At 35.4% G+C, this 22,209-nt stretch overlaps 1 long non-coding RNA gene across 2 annotated transcripts; it reads right to left on the bottom strand.

Moving 5' to 3' along the window:
- Positions 1–6,473: 6,473 nt before the first annotated feature.
- On the bottom strand, positions 6,474–21,160 carry LOC114014801 (uncharacterized). Of its 2 annotated transcripts, none has more exons than XR_003558433.2 (4): positions 21,085–21,160; positions 11,063–11,108; positions 9,725–9,878; positions 6,474–9,052 (listed from the first exon to the last, which is right to left on the bottom strand). It is a non-coding gene; the product is annotated as an uncharacterized LOC114014801 (long non-coding RNA). The 2 variants fall into 2 exon arrangements; XR_003558432.2 differs by having other exon boundaries at positions 9,825–9,878.
- Positions 21,161–22,209: the final 1,049 nt, after the last annotated feature.

Below are 22,209 nucleotides of genomic sequence, written 5' to 3'. Positions count from 1 at the left end.
TTCCGGAAAAAACATTTTTGTGGCTTGTCCTCAGACAACCCAGGAATTATATCCTTTTCATACTGAAAAAGAATGTTCAAAATTGTGCTGAGTAGATTTCCCCTACCCTCCTCCACCTCCATTTGTCCCAGTCTTCACCAAACAGCTTTCCGACATTTGGTCTAACAATTTAAATATCTTAGAACTAAGTTTTGGACCTGGGAGATCCAGCATCATCCTTCCTGCTTAACACCATCCTGTTGTACAACAGGCAGTTTTCCAACAAAGAAATGATTTTATTTCCACCTGTTGGTTAGAAACAGCTGCAACTGCATCTTGTCCTGAGAAATTAGCAAAGCCAGAATTTCATGTTAATACCCCATTTTGAGCCATTTAATTTGAAGCTTTAGGTGCCATGAATTAATCTTCAGTCTTTTGTATCATAATTATTTTGTACTGTCTCACATCCATTTATTGTGGCCAACAGTCACTGCTCACTGAATGATGGAAATGCCATCACATTGATAACCTGAAAATAGAGCTAAATGCTAACAAGATCCATGTACTTCTCCAAAGCAGCAGATGCTAGCAATATCCTAAAATGGATAACAGGGAGGAAAACACAGTTTCTTATGGCTTTTCTGAGGACACTGAGCTTCTGAAAGGACTAACCTAATAAGGGATCCAGTCTGTAGGATAGTGGAGATATTTCTTCTGGAAGTTAGACCAAAGTTAGATTATGAAAATTTTCATTTGGAAAAATGCATTAGGCCACATAGCTTGGTGGTATGAATTGAGGCAAAAAACCACATGAGGGTGGTTTTGGTTGCTTGGTTTGGGGTTTGGTGGTTGTGGGTTTTTTTGGTTGGTTGGTTTTTTGTACAAAAATAAAATTAGAAAGCAATATAAAACCTGAAGCCTATTCACTTAATTTACATCTCTAGTTTGAGACTTGACAGATGTTTGGTTAATAAGAAACACTAGAGAGAAAAATTAGGTAAATTAGGTGCTAATTCTGAATCTGAGCTTAAATTTTCTACCACTGCCTAAAAAGAAGTCTATTGTATCAAAGATAATGATAAGTATTTCCATATTTCTGAATAAGTATAAATACAAGTAAGCTACAGTGCTTGTAACTCTGTAGGAGACTGTAGCTGTGTCTGACAGCTTCAATTAGCACATTGCTAAAGAAAAAAAAGTCTCTTCAGCAGTAAAGAAAGTTTTTGGAATATAACAAATGAAACTTCAAAAGCTGACCCTGACAGTGTGTAATATAAAAAAAGAAATTAGTCAAGAAAAGTGAACAAAGTCGTCAGCTGTCTTTGAGGCAACAAAGCAGGATCAGTATGTTTCCATCTGTTGTGTCTGGAGGGTGAATCTGTTAATCATTTTGTAACTTGGACTTTTAGATGACTTTAATACATAGAGACAAAATTTGGCACAACATTTCTTGCCTCTCAGGAATTTACATTTTAATGGTTTAATTGTGTAAGCTGTTATTTTGTGATGTACTACTCTGCTTACAAAATAGTATAGACATTTTATTCTGTGACCAAACCAAAGAAGGTTTAATATTTTTCCCAGATTTGTCTACTAAAAAAATGAGGGGGGGAGGGAGCTAAAATAAACATTTTATTTGCACCTTTTCCTTCCAGACTCTTTAATTGTAATGCTTATAACATATACTCAAGGAACCAGTAACCTAGGAAATACCTTCAAGATATCATCTCTCTGACCTCCTTACTTCCACATCTTTTAACTGACACTCATGCTTTTTTTTATTGATCTTGAAATGTTGCATGTCTTGAACTTGTCATGATGCCTCTACTGATGCCTTACCAATGATGAATAGAACAGAAAAATCATTTTACCTGTCTTTAAGCAATATAAAAACAAACAGCAGCCTTTTTTTTACTCGATTCCAAGAGCCTTTCAACATTGGTGTCACACTATATGCAAGAGAGAGGTTCGATTGTACAGCCCTTACAGTTAGTGATGATGTGATTGAGAGCCTCTGGGTGAGAATTAGGTGGATGAAAAACAAAAGATATGTTGTAGTGAGTATTTACTACTGATCGCCCAGTCAAAGTGTAAGCACTGATGAGTTCCTCTATAGGCAGTTAGGATAAATTTCTAGATCAGTAGCCCTTGTCCTTATGGGAGATTTCAACTTCCCGGACACCAGCTGGGAACAACATACTGCTGTGACTAGCAGGTCTTGTAAATTCTTGAAATTTGTCGGAAATAACTTCTTGTCAGAAATACTCAGTGAGCCAACTAGGAAAGAGGCCCTCCTAGACTTGCTATTTGTGAATAGAGGACTCACTGGAGATATGATGGTAGGTGGGTGCCTTGGCCCCAGTGATCATGAAATGGCCGAGTTTAAAATTTTCAGTGTAATGAGAAAAAAGGACAGCAGGGTTGCTAACCTGGACTTCAGGAGAGCAAACTTTAAGCTATTCAGGTAGCTATCTAGCAGAATACCCTGGGAATCTGCTTTTGAGGTCTTAGGAGTACATGAGTGCTTGTCAGTCTTTAAGAACCACATTTTAGAAGCACAAGAGGAGGCAGTTCCATTGTGTCATAATTCAAGCAAGCAGGGCAGAAGACCAGCTTGGCTGAACAGAGAACTCCTCATGGAGCTCAAGAGGAAAAATAAATTGTATGACCTCTAGAGGCAAGGTCAAGCTTTACAGGAAGATTACAGAGCTGTGGTTCATATATGGAGGGAGAAGACATGAAAGGCAGAAGTTCTCTAACTGAGTTGAAGCTGATCAGTCTTGTGTCAGAGAGCAAGAAAAGCTTTCTTAAGTATGTTGATAGCAAGAGAAGGTCTAAAGAAAACAGCTGTTTGTTGAAGGTGGTTGCCTGACTAGTAGGGGTGAAGAAAAATTGGAGGCATTCAATGCTTTTTTTTTTGCTTCAGTCTTTAACAATACTGATGAACCTTAGGTTGCCCAGTCCTCTGAGCTGGAGGACCACAAGTGTGGGAACAGTGACTTTCCATTTGTGGACACTGAAATTGTAATGGACCAGCTGTTAAAGCTGAATGTTTACAAGTCAATGGGGCCTTATGGGATTCATCCCAGAGTACTGAAGACGCTAGTGGACGTTATGGCAGAACCCCTCTCCATTGCCTACCAAAGGTCTTGGGATTCTGGGGAGGTCCCTGCTGAGTGGAAGCAAGCCAATGTTATTCCAATCTACAAAAAGAGTGTGATAGAAGACCCAGGGAACTACAGACCTGTTAGTCTAGCATCAGTTCCTGGAAAAATTATGCAGAAGATTATACTGAGTGCTACTGAAAACCATTTAAAGAGTAATGCAATCATCAGGCACAGTCAATATAGGCTCACAAAGGGAAGGTTTCTGTTTAACTAATTTGCTCTCCTTCTATGCTAACATCACCCACCTAGTGGATGAAGGGGAGGTGGTAAATGTAGTTTTTCTGGATCATAGTCACGCTTTTGATACTGTTTCTGAAAGCACCCTTCTGAACAAAGTGTCTGCCTCTGGGATGACGGGGTTCATGGTGTGCTGGGCAGGGTGGAAATGGCAGAGCTCAAAGGGTTGTAGTGAATGGTGCTACATCTGGCTGGCAACCAGTCACCACCGGTGTTCCTCAGGGTTCAATTCTAGGGCCGGTTCTGTTCAACACATTTGTTGATTATCTGGATGCAGGAGTTGAATGCACCATTAGCAAGTTTCCTGATGATACCAAAATGGGACATTCTGTTGATTGTCTTGAGTGACAAGAGGCTCTGCAGGGGATCTAGAATAGACTGAATTATTAATGGATGAAATGTAACAAGTCCAAATGTCATATTCTGCACCTAGGACAAAGTAATGCCAGACATAAGTATAAATTGGGAGAGAAGCAGCTGAACAGCAGCCCTGAAGAAAGAGATCTGGGGACACTGGTTGACATCAGGCTTAATATGAGCCAACAGTGTGCCCTGGCAGCCAAGAGGGCAAATTGCATCCTGGGGTGCATCAATCAACGCAACTAGCTGGTCAGAAGAAGTGATTATCCTGCTGTGTTCAGCATTGATGTGGCCTCAACTTAAGCATTTTATGGAGTACTGGGCCTCCAAATTTAAGAAGGATGTTCAGGTCCTTGAATGCATCCAGGAGAGGTCAATATAGCTGGTGAAAGGGCTGGAAGGAATGTCCTGTGAAGAGTGGCTGAGGACGCTAGGTTTGTCTAGTTAGGAGAAAAGGAGGCTGATGTGCAACCTCATAACTCTCTATGGCTTCCTGAGGAGGGGAAGTGAAGAGGGAGGTGCTGAATCTCTGCTCCCTGGGATCTAGTGATAGGGTGCATGGGAATGCTTCAAAGCTACACCAGTGGAGTTTCAGTCTGAACATTAGGAAGGATTTCTTTACTGAGAGGATTGTCAGACTCTGGAACAAGCTTCCTAGAGAGGTGGTCGATGCCCCGAGCCTGTCAGTGTTTAAGAGGCATTTGGACAAAGCCCTTAACAATATGCTTTAACTTTTGATAAGCCCTGAATTGGTCAGCCATTTGGACTAGATGATTGTGTAGGTCCCTTCCAACTGAGTCTATTCTAAGTATACTCAATATTTAGGTTCCTGTTCTACAGAGCACTTACCTAGATAGTTATTTAATCTGTATGAATGTAGACTGTTAATGATTCTGACTTAGCATCATAGAATCACAGAATGGTTTAGGTTGGAAGGGACCTAGAAGATCATATAGTTCCAACGCCCCCTGCCATAAGCACAGATACTTTCCACTTGACCAGGTTGCTCGAAGCCCCATCCAACCTGGCAACTTACATATATTATCTTGAACTCATTCATTTTGATTAGTAAAGTATAACAGTTTTGAAAATATATCTTCCATTTATGAAGATATTTTTTAATTCTAATCCTTTCCTCTAATGTATTTGTTTTTCCTCCCAGACTGTTACCATCTGCAAACGTAATCATCTTACTCTCTATTTCACAATTTAGGTACTAAATGAAACTATGCCTCCTTTGCACACTTGTTCTCCCAGCACAGACCTTTGCATAACCCCAGCTAATTAATCCTTTGATTAAGAACTATTTAAAAGTACTCTCCAAATATGATTTTTTACATAGTTTTGTACATATTTAATGATATTTTAATTTAGATTATGCAAAATCTTTTTGTTGGAGCTTCTGCTCTGATAGTTTAACCTTTCAAAACTATATTGGACCAAAGTTCAACACTTTGTTTAATCAGTATTTCTAGTTTAAGACATTTAAGCTGCTTGAATCTCTCCATGAATTATGGAAATATTAGAAAGCAACACCTACTTGCTACACACCTGATTCCTCTATTGGAATTAATAAACAGAAAGGTAGATCTGTAGAACTGGGGCATGAGGAAGCTGTACAAATTTTAGCTGCAAATCCTTTTTGTGTAGACAGTAATTGAAAAATAAATAAGCATATATTCCATTTTCATGTAAAAATCTGTTGGTTATACTAAGGCAAGGAGCTTTATTAGTCTTGTTTTCACAGCTGTATTTCTGATGATCTTCTGAAATCCATCGGTTTTAGTGTAACTGCATTTTAAAAACATGGACCTTATCAGAACTGCTTTTTTTTCCAGAACAGGAGTAGGCAAATACCAGATTTCAATCAAAGTTGATCATCTTTCAGAAGACAACTCCTAAACTATGGCATTGATCTCTTGGAATTAATCAGAGCCTTTTTGTTTAGCTCATGACAATTCAAAATAGTTTCGATGAAGTGGAGTTATTATATATGTTCTGTGCGTGTATATATATATTCCATTGGTTTCTGCTAAAGACAACCTATGAAGATCTATTGTGATTCTTGTTCTTGTGCACTGTGAAAAGCACTTAACATTCCCTGGTTTTAGCTTCAGTGTCTCCCACTCAGCCTTCAAAAACACTGACTTGTCCTAAAGATGAAGGAGGCCTTTGAACAGTCATTGGTGGAGGGGATGTACCAAAAGGCTCATTTTGCTTTCATTAATTAGAATACATTAAGTTTAGATAAAATACTGTGATCATCATTATCTCAACATGTAAAAATTTTGGCAATGGAAAGAGATGTTCTTTCTCAAAAGGCATCACACAGAACATAGATAATTTCTTTAACAGTACAATTGAGCTGCAACACACATACAAACAGTAGATTTAGTTATACACTCCATTAGCAAGCCTATGAAAAAAGCTTTAAGTTATTGATATATGTTTGTATTATAAAAATAATATTTAAATTATTAGCTGGTAAATAAACACTATTTCATAAGTAGTTCAATAATCTTCATTAATAGTTGCTAAAATATTCTATGAATGCTACAAATAATAACCTTATTTACTTAAATTATTTGTGGGTTCACAAAATTTCAAAATCACATTTCTGTTTCCATATATTGCAAACAATGCATTCCATATAAATTAAAGGTTTTTCTGTTTGTTATCTTCAAAATTCTGTGAAAGATACAGTAATTGTGAATCTGGCTGTCTCACAGTCTTTGGTTCTAACTATTTAGGGTTCTTCCTAAATATAATTGTTCCTTACTTCCTGTTCTGCAAATAAACAGAATTCAAGTTTAGATGATACAACGTACAGTACACTGATAAGTAACTGGTTTTAATGGAGCCGGAGTTTAGGTTATTTGTGAACTACATTTTGGTGTTTAATTATGATTATAAAAGTTGAAATCCCTTTTACTAGCTTCTGTCTTCAAGTTTACCTACATCTAGATGAAACTTAATATGTTTTGGTTTTTGGTTTGTTTTTTTTTTTTCATCTCAGCAGAAGTGAAATATGCACCCTTAATTATCTTGAGCGGAAAAAAAGCTTTTCTTCTGAAGTTTTACACTACTGCATACCCCTTCAGATGTGATCAGGGAGAGAAGCATTTGACTTTTTTCCGTATTTGCCAAGTCCCGAGCCTCAAAGGAATGTAAGCTTTCAACTCCATTTAATTTCCTAATTACTGTTTAGATAATTAAATCACCCTTACTGTTCAGGAGTGGCTCTGAGTAGGAATTACACAGCATTATAGAAACGCAGACTGTACTGTCTTTTGAGAATCAGGTAGATTCTATTCTGCCTGTTCATGCTTTATAAAGAGAAGTTCTATGTTGGAAATGTTACTAATACTATATGGAATGCAGGCAACCAAGTGCAGTGTCCTGTGTATGGTGACCTGCTAAACTTGCATAATGGTGATGTAAGTACAAAATGCATTTGAGGGGGGCTGGTGTCATAAATTGTACTAGCCATTATACAAAATTCACATGTGTATTTGTTAACTTTTCTCACTACTTAAATCCCTAGTTTGTTCACAACAATTTACTGAATTATACTTCAGGCTTCTTTTCAGAAATTTTCATTGTTAACATCATGACTTAGAATCAGGTCTGCCACTACAGATATTGTATTAATTTCTTATTACATTACATTTCAATTATTTTTTGTTTTGAGCCAGAAAGTGTTAAATACCTCACAAACCAAACAAATGTTCCAATTACAAAGATCTACTCCAGGTTACATAACAGCAATAACTGTGTGGTAAATAGAGAAATTAAGAACATGGATGAAATATGAAGGGAAGGGAAGTAATCAAAGAAGATATTCCTCCTCTTAGGGCTCTTAACATGAAGTAGCAGATGTAAAACAATCAGCTGCAGCTCCTACCACCCCTACTCATCTTTCTCATCCCACTGATAAGCACAGTTGTCCCCGAGGTAGGTACACATGACCCACTCAAAAATCATCTCCAGCATCACCTCAGTTTCCAGTCTATTATACAGAAGTTAAACAAAACTGGAGTCAGTTTAACATAAGATAAAGGATGAAGGCCATAGTGGTACTACTTATTCACAAGCAAATCAGACATCCTTGCCTCCAGGGAGGAAACGCTGCTCAGGAGGGCATGGAGGGCCCTCAGGGGCAGCAACGGTTTAAAGCCTTTGATTTTAATCCAGTGCTGCAAGTCTGCCTCAATTAGTCTAACCAAATTCTGTGTGTGGTTTTAAGAGTCTTGCAGCCTTAAGTAAAAAACATGCCTGCTTCTGCACGGTTCTCTTCAAAGTATTTATATACCCCAAAGAATATAGAAATAATTTTGTCTTCTCTTATATTAAACAGAGGATTGTGAGAACAGGTGCGTTCTTACACATATAAATTATGCATTCTTTTTCTCCAGTTCTTTGAGGGTGATAGACATAAAAATGCTTTCCAAGGATTTCAGTAACCTGTAGTGTGAAGGAAAAATGTATGTTATTATAAAATAAGAATTTTATGTAGAAAAACAGATGATATAAACATATTTCAATTCAACCCACCAAATAGGTTTTGCTTGAGAAGTTTTGTTAATTATATTTTCAAAGCATCAGTGTTCCAGAATACAATAAAGAACTAACCTGTGCTTTTCTTTTCCTCCCAAAAGAATGATGTAATTAGATTGCACGAGGTTATTAACCAGTTGAAAATAGCTTACAATGTTGTAAGCCTTCAGTATTGAGGGCTGCAGGGTGCTCTGTACGGGAAGAGACCATGAGCCACTTTGTGCCATTCCTGCATGCTGGAGCAGGGGTGTCTCTGAGGGACTGCAGCCCATGGGTAGTCTACACTGGAGCAGAGGAGCAGTAAGAAATAAGGAGCAGCAGAGGAAAACAAGAAGTGAGGAGTAGAAGGAAACCTCTATGTTCTGACTTTAACCTCCTGCACCACCACCTCACCTCACCAAGGTGGGACTGAGTACAATGTGTGGTGAAAACAAGGGGAGTTGAGACTAGGAAAAGACCTGTTTTATTGTTTCTTCCACTTTTCTTGTGGCAAGTTATTTATTTGAAAACAAAAGTCAATAACATTAGGCAATCACAGCAACTCAGGAAAAAAAAATAAAGGTCTGTATTTTTAGATGTATTCTTTTATCCTGATTAAGATCAAAAGAAAAGACTAACTTTTTCCAATAAGATCAGGTTTTCTGTATTCAAATTGTGTTGTCACAAGCCTATAAAAAGAAGCTTGTTGCCTAGATTTACAAATTTTCTGTGTATGGTCCTTTCCCATCCTTTGTAGCTGGTGAATATAGTACCTACAGAAGTCAGAAAGAAATTAATTAAAGTAAGGAAACAAGATCAGCAAGACCAGATACTTATCACAGTTACAAATTAAAAAAAAATAATAATCTTGTCTAGAGAAATAGGCAAGAGTAATCAGCTGAATTTTGAAAAATTATACTGAATAAATAGTTTAAAACATAGGTCAGCAATTGTCATTATTACAATAAAAGTTTCCTAAATATAATTAAAATGAATAAGCATTGCACACAATTCATTAACTTCCTCATCTGGTGAAAGAATTAAGAGGTACAGATTTATGGTGTTTTAAATGCCAAAAATTTTAGACTCTTTGGAAAGGTTACTAGAAGTGTAAGTTGAAATATGTGAAGTGTGCTGTTAAAACAGTTACACAAGGTGTGTGGTTGAAATCATGTGTTAAATTGCAATGACTGAAAATATGATTTAATTATCTGTGAAGGTTTTGCATATACAGAAGGCATTCTGTAGCAGATGGAAAAAGGACTAATGCAGAGGCTGTGTGTGGAACAGAATACCAGCTCAGCTTTCTTGTTGGGGTGTGCGGGTGGATGTGTGGGGGAATATGTTAAATTTATTCCACTAGGCTGTGGATTGATGACAGTGAAAATCTGACACTGGGATCCCAGTGCTCGGTTACACAGAACACTAATTCAGTATCAACTAACCCTTGCCAGTTCAAACTTGTTCAATGTGTGATGTGATAACAGGAAGGTTTGATGTTGAATCAGCTGTTACCAGTACACCATACTCCTCCTAACATTCTACCTTGTATTTTCTGTCTTTTTGCAGCTGGTGTAAAACTTCTTTAACTTCCAGATGCTGTAATGCAATAGAAATGCAGTTATGTGACTACAAGTACATCAAATTCGTATCAGTGTATTATCCATTCATGTATAGGTTTAATATTAATGATCCTAAAACCATATCTGAGGAGCTTCATCAAAATCTAGAGTCAAGAAGAGATATGACAATTAGTGACAATCTATTATAGGTAAAAGCAGTGCATTTCATTGCTCAGTTCCCACTCTTTACTCCTTGAACACTGATTTAAATCTTGTTCTCGATAATGGAAACTGACATTTAATTCTTTTGTTTTATGGAAAGGTGCAATAGTTCAAAACAAATGTTTTCTTGTGCAGACCTGCAAAACATGTTTCCACAAAGTCTTGAAAATACATTTATTACGTATTACATTATATTACATTATATCATATTACATTATATCATATTACATTATATTATATCATATTATATTATAAACATTATATTATATCATATCATACAAAATCACATTATATTATATTATATCACATCATGTTATATTAATTATATTTATTATATCATATTATATCATATCATAGTATTTCACATATATTACATTGTTATGGTATAATATTATTAGCTTTATTTCAGTTAATTTTATTTTATTTTACTTTATATTAAATAGAAATTATTTCACTTTCACTTAAGGTGTATCTGACCATGTTGTACTGTACTTAAGGGAAAAAGTAAAGAAGTATATCAGTAACCAATAACAAGCAGCACTACTATAAAATATAGAATAACTATAAAACAAGTTCTGCATGTCTATGCAGGTTTATTTTAATTTATCATTATCAGATATGATGTTGATATTATAATGAAATTATTGTGTTTTCTTTTCTTTGGAAATATATTATTTAATAAGAGAAACCTTATATTCCATTTTAAGTCCAGGAAAAAAAAAATGCTCCAAGAAAAGCCCATTGTTTCTTTTCAGATGTGTGAATGTATGTGTACACATATGTATGCTTCTACGTGCGTATGTATATATACATGCATTTATTTTCATGGGTTTTATTACTACTTATATTACTTAAAATCCCTGTTAATGGGTTGAAAAGGGCACATGAAAACCTGCAGCAGCATCAGGTAAGAGTACACCTACAGTAAATATCAGAGTAAATTACCTTTTTTATTTAACATTTTGAAAGTAACTCCTGTAAATGAGAAAGTCTACTTACAGCATTACAATCTCTTTGAGGTGGCATTTTCAATAACTTGTGGTAGCTGTCAAAAATATCACAAACAGAAGTTCAAGTTATCTGTACTAGTTCTCTTTTATCTGCCTGAAGTAGGGGAAGACAACATCAAACACAGAAAATTAATAGAATTTTGAGTTGTTTACAGGATATTTCAGTAGTGCCCTCAAATTGGACTAGAAATCTTTATCTTTTGGAAATAACATTTTGATTAATTTTCAGATGAAATCTGGTCCAAAAACTCTTGAAATCTGTGGAATCTTACTTTAGTGTATTTGAATCAGAGCCATATCTGAAAGCATTATTTAAGAAGAAGTAAAAATTAATTTTAAAAAAGTAAGTGGAATTAAAAAAATCATATGAACTAAGAAATACTGCCGTATATTCAAACAGAGTAATACTGAGCAACCAACCAACCCTACTGCATAGTATAAATAGTAATATACTATTATGGAAGTACAGGGGAACACTGAATTTGTAATTCAGGTACAGATAATACAGTAAATTTAAATAGTATCAGCTATATATGTAGCTATGTTCAGATATACTACATTCCTTGTGGTCAGTTCAGGTGTAGTTAGAGCAGTTATGATAAAGAGAAATGGCAAGAAAAACAGTGTAGATATCCTACAGAAATTATGCTTGGTTTTGTCACCTTTGATATATACTGCTGTAAAGTTCAGATTATTGTTCTTTCCTACAGTTTAACTATGGTCTAAAAGTAAAAAGCTTTCAGTAAAACTTTTGGACACATGTATTTTGATATAATATGTTTTAATAGGTGGTTTCTTAAATAAAAAATTATTAGTTAACTGACATAGTGACACTATTATAAAATTTCTGTGAAGGCTGAGTTCACTGAATCAGAGACTTCCCTTTTATTATTTTAGAGGATACTGCCATTGTAACAAAATCATGTCAATAAAAATACCTAAACTACTTCTATGGGATATTACTGGTATCCATAGATACTAAGATGAGTCATTAAATTTTAAAGATAAAGTTTTAAAAATAAAACTTGTAGATTATGCCACATGTAGTTTTACAGGAGGTTTATTGCATTTTTCTATCATTTCCTTTTGACTTAAATGCAGATTTAATTATATACGGAGATAAATACATACCTCTACATTCTGTATTACATATATACGTATTTATATATTACATATATATGCAGGACAACTCTGATAACAGGTAATTAAGTGAAAAGTAAATATCAGCATGCAGCTGAGTAAACTTAAGAAAAAAAGAGTAATCCTGAAAAGCCCCCTGAAACTGGGGAAGGAAATAAAGGACTCTAGTTAGCCATCTGAGTTGGTAATTCACAAGAACATAATAGGAAGTTATTGCTATAGATCAGAATTGCTGTTCTTTCTGGCCTAAAGCCAAATTTAGTAGTAAATTTTACCACAAAACACAAACTGCAGGAAATACAAGTCTGATTTAAGGAAGAAAAATGCTGCTACTCAACCAAAATGGCTTTACAAATTAATTGCAATCTTTATGATCTGAATAAGAAATTTCTATTTTTTAACAAATAATTCTAGAAAATGCGACTACAGGTTCATGATGTTGCCTGATGCCATAAAATATTTAAAATCAATTTCATTTGTCTGCTTCCATTTCTTTAATAATTGACTAGGAATCATTTTCTTGATTTCGGTATGACCCTATTGAGTTAGTAAATCTTCTCTGTAATGAAGCATCATAAAGCTGAAATGGAGAACAAGTGTGTGTTCTAAAGAGCACAGTTACTAGTTTGGGTCCAGAAGTTCTGTAATTCCTTCCCAAAAGCCATGTTCCCAAACTGATAAGGATTTCCCCTCATCAGGACTCCTTTACTTAAATGTAGTGCTGCAGTCACAGCTCAGAGATATTGGCACTGTTTTCCTGTCTGAATCTTGTGCATATTAGCAGTCTCCTAGGCAGATCCACAAAAGACTGTGAACTGAAAGACCAATACATAATCTAAGACAAATTTAGTTATCTTTGCCAATGAAATTCCACAAGGACAAATGACAAGTACTGCACTTGGGAAGAAAGAGCTCCCGTGGAATAAGAGAGGCCGGGACCTATCTAGAAGGGGAGCAGCTCTGTTGAAAAAGACTTGGATGTGCTGGTAGACAGAAAGATGGGCATGAGCCAGCAGTGTGCCCAGGCAGTACAGAAAGCCAAGAGCCTCCTGAGTTGTGCTAACAGAAGAATGGCCAAGAAGTCAAACAAGAGTGATTATACCCCTCTCTTCAGCACTCGTGAGACTGTATCTAGAACCCACTAACAAATTTTGGCCCTCCCAGTTAATCAAAGGCATTGCTTAATTGGAACGGGTTCAGCAGGGAGTCAGCCATGTGGTCAGGAGCTGGAGCACTTGCCCTGTGAGGAGAAGTTGAATGAGCTGTGATTGATCAGACCAGAGAAGTGATGGCTTTGATTCCCTGTGTGATGGTGTTGTCATCAAGACAGTGGAGCCAGGCTGTTCACAGTGCTCGGTGGTGGGAGGACGAGGTACAATAGGCATAAACTGAAATGAAAGAAACTTCTTCTGTGAGAGGACAGTCAAGCAGTGAAACAGGCTGCCCAGAGATGTTGTCAAGTCTCCATCCTAGGTGTTTTTAAGAACCAACTGGATCAAGATCTGAGTAACATGGTCTGACCTGAGAGCTGAGCTCCTGATGTCCCTGGTAAACTGAACTATCCCACGAACCTAAGGTTAGTAATTTTATCACACAGTGAAAAAAAAACCCCAAACCTCTGTGACCTAAGTGTCAGGCAGGAATTATGTGGTTTTTTGGTTTTGTTTTTTTTTTTTCATTAAAGACCTTACTTGATGTCTTGGAATAAAAAAAGTTTTGGAGACTACATTTAAAAGTTGATAATCAAAAACTTCACTGAGGTGCTGCTTAGCCTGGGAAGACTCAAATGTAGAACCTTCTTTAAATTGTACAGATATCAACATTCCTGATGCTGTTCACCTACATAACTAGGTCATGGTACAGCAAGAGCATCACTATCCTCCTTACCAGTCTCAAGGTTTCCACCAGGCTAATGTTGACTACTCGTTATGCAGAATGTATACATAAACTAGACTGAAACTGCATTTCCACACACAATACTGAGAATAACCAAGTTTACAAGGAAAAAAGTTACTATAAAACATCAGTTTACAGTAGAGAAGATTGTATGACCAGAAATGTTGTTTGAAAATATCCACTAAATCATTAAATATTACCTTATTTATTTATTTAATTATAAGGTGCAGATAAAAGTCATGTATGGTCTTCAGCAAAATTTCAGATTGAGTACATGTATGTGCAGGAAGAAATTCATGAGATCTTACTCTATTGAGTGGCTCAGAGATCTTACCATTTTACACTGCACTTCATTGCTTTTCAAAAGGTCATGCACAGAAGATATGAAAGCACACAATGTATAGACCTACGAAGTATGTCCACAGGACATTTGCAAAGCCTATGTGTAAGAAGCAGCTACAGAGCTATTTCAAGTTTCTTCAACTGTCAGTTTTAAGTAGGTTTTTGATTCAATGTAAAAAGTATGAGTGAAAGATTTTTCACATCTTATAGAAAAAAATCATGCTAGTGAGTTCTGCATTTGTAGTTTTAGTATATCATTTATCATTTCATTGCTTCTAAATGCAAGAGGTTTGGTTAGGAATTGAATGTGTCAGCAAAATGCTGATGTTTAGGGATTTTAAGATTTTTTTTTTTTTTTTTTCTTTTTAAGGTAAATTAAATATAATGAACAGAATGAAGTCTTTCTGGTAAAAAATGAAAGGTCACCCTGTAGGCTTAAAATTACCTTTCTTTCAGGAACGCATTAGGCTAAAAGTTATAAAATCTTATTAACAGAAAAGGCTTTTCACTGGTAGATGAGTAAAGAATTAACTGTACTAACATTGTGATAATAAAATACAAGATACTGAAATAAGAAAGAAAATATTAGTCAGTAAAGAGGTTCATGGCAGAAATAATTAAACTTCTGAGAGGCTTATTGTACATATCAGTAAAAAGGAGATAAAATGTCTAACTTCTGCAAAGATTTTTCTTATAAAATCAGACTAGTTTCATTTGAAGAAGTGCTGTGTTATGGTAAAGAACAAATATGTGTAAATTTATTCCTTTTACTTAAAAAATCAGATAAAGCTTCTAAAAAAGATTTCTCTTTTTCCACAGGATGAATGGAACACAAATAAAAGCAATACATTCTTTCTACATTACAGGAACCAAGCACTGCCTCAGTAATCTTGGGAATATAGGACAGTTTAATATCCATAATTTTTGTACATATTATCAGATAAAAGTTCTAATTAAGAAAAAAAAGATACATAATCTGGTAATGTTTAGTAAGAAATAAGACAGAGTGATCACCTTTCACTTTAAATGAAATAACTTTTTTTCCCCTGGAATTCATTCTTTATACAAAGGACAAGCACACAAACTCAATAAGATATTCAGATTAAAATTAATATTGTTACATGATTATAAGGTGTCTTACAAGAGTGTTTGATAAATGTATGGGTAATCTAGGGCTGTTATCACTAATTCTTAACAGCAGCTATTTCTAAAATTGTGCCAATTGTGACCGGATACTTTTTTTTTTTTTTCGTATTGTGAAAAGAGATGTGTTTCATATTGAGGTTAGCCAATACCTTCTATTTCTGTCAAAGATGGGACAGATTTACCGTTTCCACTAAAGTTAACCTACCAGGTGAAACTGAGCTACAACTTAATTTGAAATTAGCTGATATGGGGGGTGCGGGGTGGGGGTGGGGGGGGGGGGGGCGGGGTGTGGGGGAAAGAGAGAGAGAGAAAAAAACCTCACAAAACAAATCAAAACCAGAGTGAGAAAAAAACCCCAAACCCACAACCCAAAACAAACAAAAAAACCCCCAATAAACAACTTTCTTCTGCAGTTTTCCTTAACTCCTAGCTTTTTGTCCAAGGAAAATGGTCTCAGTCATACAAATTCCATTTCTCTTCCAATGTCATTCCACCTTCCTCCACACACTTATGTTTGCACGTAAATTTGAAAACATAGCTAGGTGCATGAGCTGCCTTACTGACTTGTGAATGTTAACACAAATTCACAGATTTTACTGAAAGCTTTCCTAAGCATTTGCAGCAAGGACACCTATGTCCATACAAAAATTAAATGGATAGATTTTTACTTCATCTTCTCCCTGAGTGCTTTGACTTATTGTCTTTAAATAGTAGCTTTCACTGAGCTTTCACCCAAGGAATTAACTCCAAAATTTCTGTATAACTTAGTTTTATAATTATAAAACTAATGGCAAACTAATTTACAAAGTCAAATTCGGGTGACTAGAAAGGTATTAGTAATTTTACTATGAAGTTTTTAGAATAGTTTATTTCTTTATGTTAATAAATCTATATCTGCTGCTAACTGGAATTCAGATGAGGTAAATTTATACATATCTAGCCCAATTTTTTCCTCTTTGACAAACAAGAACTATTTTGAATAATTTTAAACCTAGAAACCAACCCTCAAGTATTAGACTAAAAATAAAGTCTGTGGAATTTTTATGTTTTATTTTTCTGCCAGCTAAAAATGGCATAGCCTGCTGAATGCATGCACACAGGCTAAACTAATAGATGAGCATCCATCATGTCTTTTGCCTAGAGCAGTGGTTTCCAGCCTTCAGGCTATGCTGAGCCAGATCTGCTCTTCCTTGGGTTTGGAAAAGCCTGGCAGCAATTATGGGATTCTCCTGTGAATACTTATACACAGAAATAAAATTTTTAAATAATTTATATACAGTCAAATCTGAAATCTATTCTACGTTTTCTAAGTGGAAGCCAACTTTTCCTTTTAGATATGCAGCAGCTGAATTTAGGTATAAACTTTTAAAAGGGTTACTGTTAGCATTAACAAATGATTGGTGTCATTATATTCACATTTATGAGCCTGAGATGTGGTATAAATGAATGACATCTTGTAACCTGTGTTAGGTTGTTATTGTGATTTTAAATATGTTCTCCACTTATTCTTTCTCAGTTTTTTTTTGTTTGTTTGTTTCTGATATTTTCCTTCCCATTGCTGAGAACACTTTCCACTTTCGGATTCCATTAAACCAAAAGAAGATAGATGTGCTTTTTATCTCAGAGCATGGATTTTGTCATCACTAAAGGAATCCAGTAGTGTTAAGGAAAATGAGGTACTATCCTTCACTTTTTAAAATTTGACTGAGTTTTGAGTTTCATGTTTTTTCCTTGGACTTTCTTTATGCATGCTCATTGATTTGTTTCTGAAAAGTAGGAAGAGGAAATTAAATGTTTCCCTTTGACTGTGCCTGTTCTTTCTTGGGCATAATTATTTAACACATTACTAAACCTCAAGAGTGGTCCAAGGTCAGCTGAAAAGAAATATACCAAAGTAAGGACTCCTGAAGAAGACCAAGTACCTTGTGAAGCAGAAATTACAGTGGGGACAGGGGTTGCACATTGTTAGTCTCTCAAGTGATTCTGTAGCTCCTGTATGTGGAAACTTGAGTTCATGTGTGGGGTGGGGGAGACAATTCATTACATGTTTGTGAGTTCTGCCTTACCAGCAAATCTTCACAAGTTTTGGACAATGGTTACTTATTATTAAATAAAGATTCTACCTTCTAGGTTTGCAGATACTCTTTGCAACGCAGCTGACTAAAAGCCTATTCTTACTCCTATTGATGCCTACAGCATTTTTCTTTTACTTTGAATGGAAAAGCATTAAAACTCTCATTAAAATGTAGAGACAAATTACAAAGGTTGTGATTAATCGGTAACATAACCCTTTCTTTCTTCATAAAATAACCACAAACAAATTATAATTTATAAGAATTTTTATATAATTTGAAGTTGTTTGCACACATTTTATATTACCATATTTTATCCTATTCACTGTTTGCAAACTTTTGACTGTGTCTTCATTTATATGTTGTTCTTTTTGCAGTAGCAGTTTATGTTTTATGTAGTCTATATGCAAATGAAACTCAGCAAAGGAATGTTTTGGCTCAGAACAGATTTCTGTATATTTTTTCTATGTTGAATTAGGTTTCTTTCAATCTCAAACTGCAAAATTATTATTGACCAGTTCGTCTACATTTCTCTCAATTATGCTGATATTATATTGACTTTAAAGGATGAATCTTGGAGCTGAAAATTAAAGAAATCAGAATAATGCTTCATATACTACTAAATCTATACATAAGGATATACTTTTATTTTATAAATTAATTTATTCTCCTGCTACAAAGTCACAGCCCTTAAACAGGTTGTCAAAAGCTGTTGATAGTTCTGGGGTATTCCAACCAACCTTGTTTCTATAACTGATTTTGAACTGTACAAATATCTGACATGAATGAAAAATAAGCAGTCAGGAATGAAGTTCTAAAGTGCTCTCAGCTGTTTTTCAACTTTCTTTAGAGTCATATTTTAAAACCAAGAAATATATTTATTCAAAACCCTGATAAAAATACACAGTAAAAAACACCAATATGGACATCACATTGTAGACAGAACATCTTTCCTCGGTTGCCATGGTTTTTCTTCTTCCTTACATCCTCTTTTCAAGAAACACTGATTCTGAACTCCAAAATTGTTCAATAGATATTTATCAGTCTAATTAACATTTTCTCAGGCCCAAAATGAAAGTTCTGATTTATATTAGAGAGAGGATCTTCCTGAAAACAATAAACCCAGTAAATGTGTAACAAGCCTGATCTTATATCTTTATTGGTTTTGGCTGGGACAGACTTACTTCTCTTCAAAGTAGCTTGTGTGGTACTATGTTTTGGATTTGCGATGGAAACAGTATTGATAGCACACAAATGTTTCAGGTATTGCTGAAGGGTGTTTGCACAGGGTCAAGGCCTTTCCTACTTCTCACACTGGCCCACCAGTAAGAGAACTGGTGGGCCAAGAAGCTGGGAGAGGACACAGCTGGGATATCTGACCCAAACTGACCAAAGGGACATTCCATACCATTTGACATGCTCCGCAATAAAAGCTGGGGAAAGAAGGATGAAGGGGGCAGGATATGTTGGTGTCATGGTGTCTGTCTTCCCAAGTAACTGTTATGCGTGATGAAGCCCTGCTTTCCTGGCTACATATCTGCCCGCTGATGGGACACAGTGAATTAATCCCTTCTTTTGCTTGATTGTGCATAGAGCTAGTGCTTTACAGATTAAATTGTCTTTATCTCAACCTGTGAGTTGAGATAACACTTTCACCCTTCTGATTCTTTCCCATATCTCATTTTGGCAGAGTGACCGAGCAGCTGTGTGGTGCTTAGCTGACTACTAGGGTTAAACCACAACAGTATCAAGCAGAGAACTGAGTTTTGGTTCAAATATTAAGGTATCATCCCTGACAATGAAGCTATACCTCCTATGGAGAAACAGTGTGTCCATACTTCTTTCTTTCTTCTTTCCCCACCAAAGGAGTTAATAAGGATTCATTTTTTGTTATTTTTGAGAATGAAAATGAGTGTACACTTTGTTTTCATCCTGGAACTGAAATTCTAATTTTGTGGCAGTCCTTGAAAAAAATTTTATATGTAGATTGATATGGCGTTACTATTATAAGAACCTGCTTATTGTCACCAACTTTAATTTATTGTACTCTTATTTTCCACCTTGAATGCCTGTCTTTGGTTGATTTTTCTTTGTGTTTTTCTACTTGATAATGTATGACAATATTTCTTCCTACAGTGCCTAGTCCAAATATTTTTTTTTGGACCTTTGATAAAGACTTATGCTTTGTTCCAAATGCCAGACACAAGGTAAAATACTTATTAAAGATTCGTATTTTTTCCTTCCTTACCCAATGTGGTTTTTTACTTGGTTTTTTTGGGGGGTTTTTGGTTTTGTTTTTAATAGAGAAGACCGTTTCTTATAGAACTGACCTGACCTAAATTACATATTTAATTTCCTAGGGCTAGTAGGAAATGCAAAGGAAAAAAACCAAACAAATAAAGATATAAAAATAATACTTACAAAACTATGTCAGTAGCTGAATTGTATTTAAAAAAATGCTGGTGTTTGCTTACATCTATTGTACAATGGTTATAACAGTCAAGGAGAATGCAAGAAATCTAGGTGAAATTTGTTTGTTTAAAGAAGTGTCAGTCCATATCTCTTAGAATAATATCCTAGCTACAGAGCTACAGCTTGTGCTTGAAACACAGATATGCTACTTATATTTATAGTTCTGTATTTTATACAGAGGCAAGATCACTTAGCATTTAATGTCTAGTGGCATCCTGCCTTCATGGTTTGGTTTCCACATGAGGAGGCTCATCCACCAGATACAAACTAGACTTTTACCTTCCTTTAAGGCAGTGTCTTCTGGCTCCTACCAAATTCAGAATGAAAGAAGGCAAGGGACACATAATCAGGTGAAATTCTGCCCTGTGAAAAGCAACAGCTTCAAAACCTTGTTGAGTTCAGAATTAAAACAAAAGATCTCACTGCAGCAAGGGCAAATATTCCCTGTTTCTGCTGAATCTGTAATCCAGCTTGAGATGGGTGTCAGGATCTCTCACACAGGAGAGAAATGAAATACCACTCTGGTCAGCTGTCTTTTCTAGAAGAATAAATGTTTCCTAAGCTGAACTCCTCCACAGAGATGATAGGAAGAGATAATAATCTGTGTTTTATTCTGTATCCAGCAGTAATTCAAACTGGATTCCTGTACTCATTCTGAAAGCAGTTATTTCTCTCCTTAAAGAGTATCATTGTGATAATGTTGAAAGTTGAAAAAAGGGGTTATGTGCATGACCCTCATCTATTATTCACAGCCAAAATACATGTAGACAGAAATCACATCTACATCTAGAATATAAAAATAATTGTTAATGCAGATTGTAAAATCTTTCTGTTTAGTAGCTAGGATGTGTATGTTCAGTTTATAATGACAGTAATCCTAAACTAACATTAATTCAAGAAATAGAAGTTTCCACAATTTAATTTTCTATATTATGGTACTTACTGATGATGAGTATTGATCTCCTTGGAAGTGCAAAGTGGGATTTCCAGGTTCACAAGGGCTGTAGAGAATATCTCAGATATAATAGGAGCCTCTTAGCTATTAGATAAGAATCTGTAATCTCTAACAGACCTTCTGTTGGCTTTTTGTTTATAAGCTACTCATGTATTTCTCCAGCTGAATCTTTTCAGAACATTCCAAGAGAATTTGCAGACAGAAAGACTGCAATTTTATTTTTGGGCAGAAAACCTGCACATTTAAAACCTTTTATTTTAGTTGGACTACTGGACTTGCGTTCACTAGTTCTTCAGGCAAATGCACTTTTCTGCCTTTAGACCTGCCCAGAATCACACCAAACTTCACAGTTGCGTACATGTTCAGAGAAATGGCTGCAGTGATTCAGCTTCAAGCCTGATTTTACATCTATAAACCTTACATAGATCCATACATCACCTTATGTTTCTGTCTGAATAAAAAGAATACTTTTTTGCCTTTCACTCAATTTTCTAGCTTTCAGTCCTTGTGTGTTTTCTTTTTCTATTTTCATCTAATGTGTAATGCTTTAAAGTATAATTTTATTTTCTCATACATCTGTTTTCAGTTTCACTTTGTCCCTCAGGGTTTTATTTTTCTCTCCACTTTTTCTTATTTTTTACACACCTTTGACAAGTACAGTAGTGGAAGTTTCTTTTTAAGGAATCTTCCAGTCTTGCAACCAATCAAGACAAAAGAAAATCTATATTTTGCAGATCATTTACTCTGCCTACACTGTCTGCACACATAACAAATACAGAAGAAAACATTGCTACTGAGCAAATGGTGAACAGTATAACGCAATGAATCTTACCAAGTACTGACATTTACTAACGTATTACCCTTCCTACTATATTGAACTGTGTACCCAGTTATTTGATTTCATAAGAATATATGGAGACCTGAACACCCAAATTTTTAATAGCATGTATTTAGGAACATAAGAGAACAAATGAGAAAGCTGAATTTTATGGTGACTTTCTAAAATTGGAACCCTGTTGTTGCAGCTATATTTGACATTCATAAAAACATGGAGTGTTTCTAGGAAGAAACTTAATTTGGAATCTGATGCAGAGAGAAATTCAGGGAGCAAGG

This window comes from Falco cherrug, chromosome 1 (genome assembly GCF_023634085.1).
Source record: "Falco cherrug isolate bFalChe1 chromosome 1, bFalChe1.pri, whole genome shotgun sequence".
In the NCBI taxonomy this organism is placed as follows: domain Eukaryota; kingdom Metazoa; phylum Chordata; class Aves; order Falconiformes; family Falconidae; genus Falco; species Falco cherrug.
The sequence above is the reverse complement of the archived record's forward strand: the minus strand, read 5'-3'. Positions and strand labels throughout refer to the sequence as shown.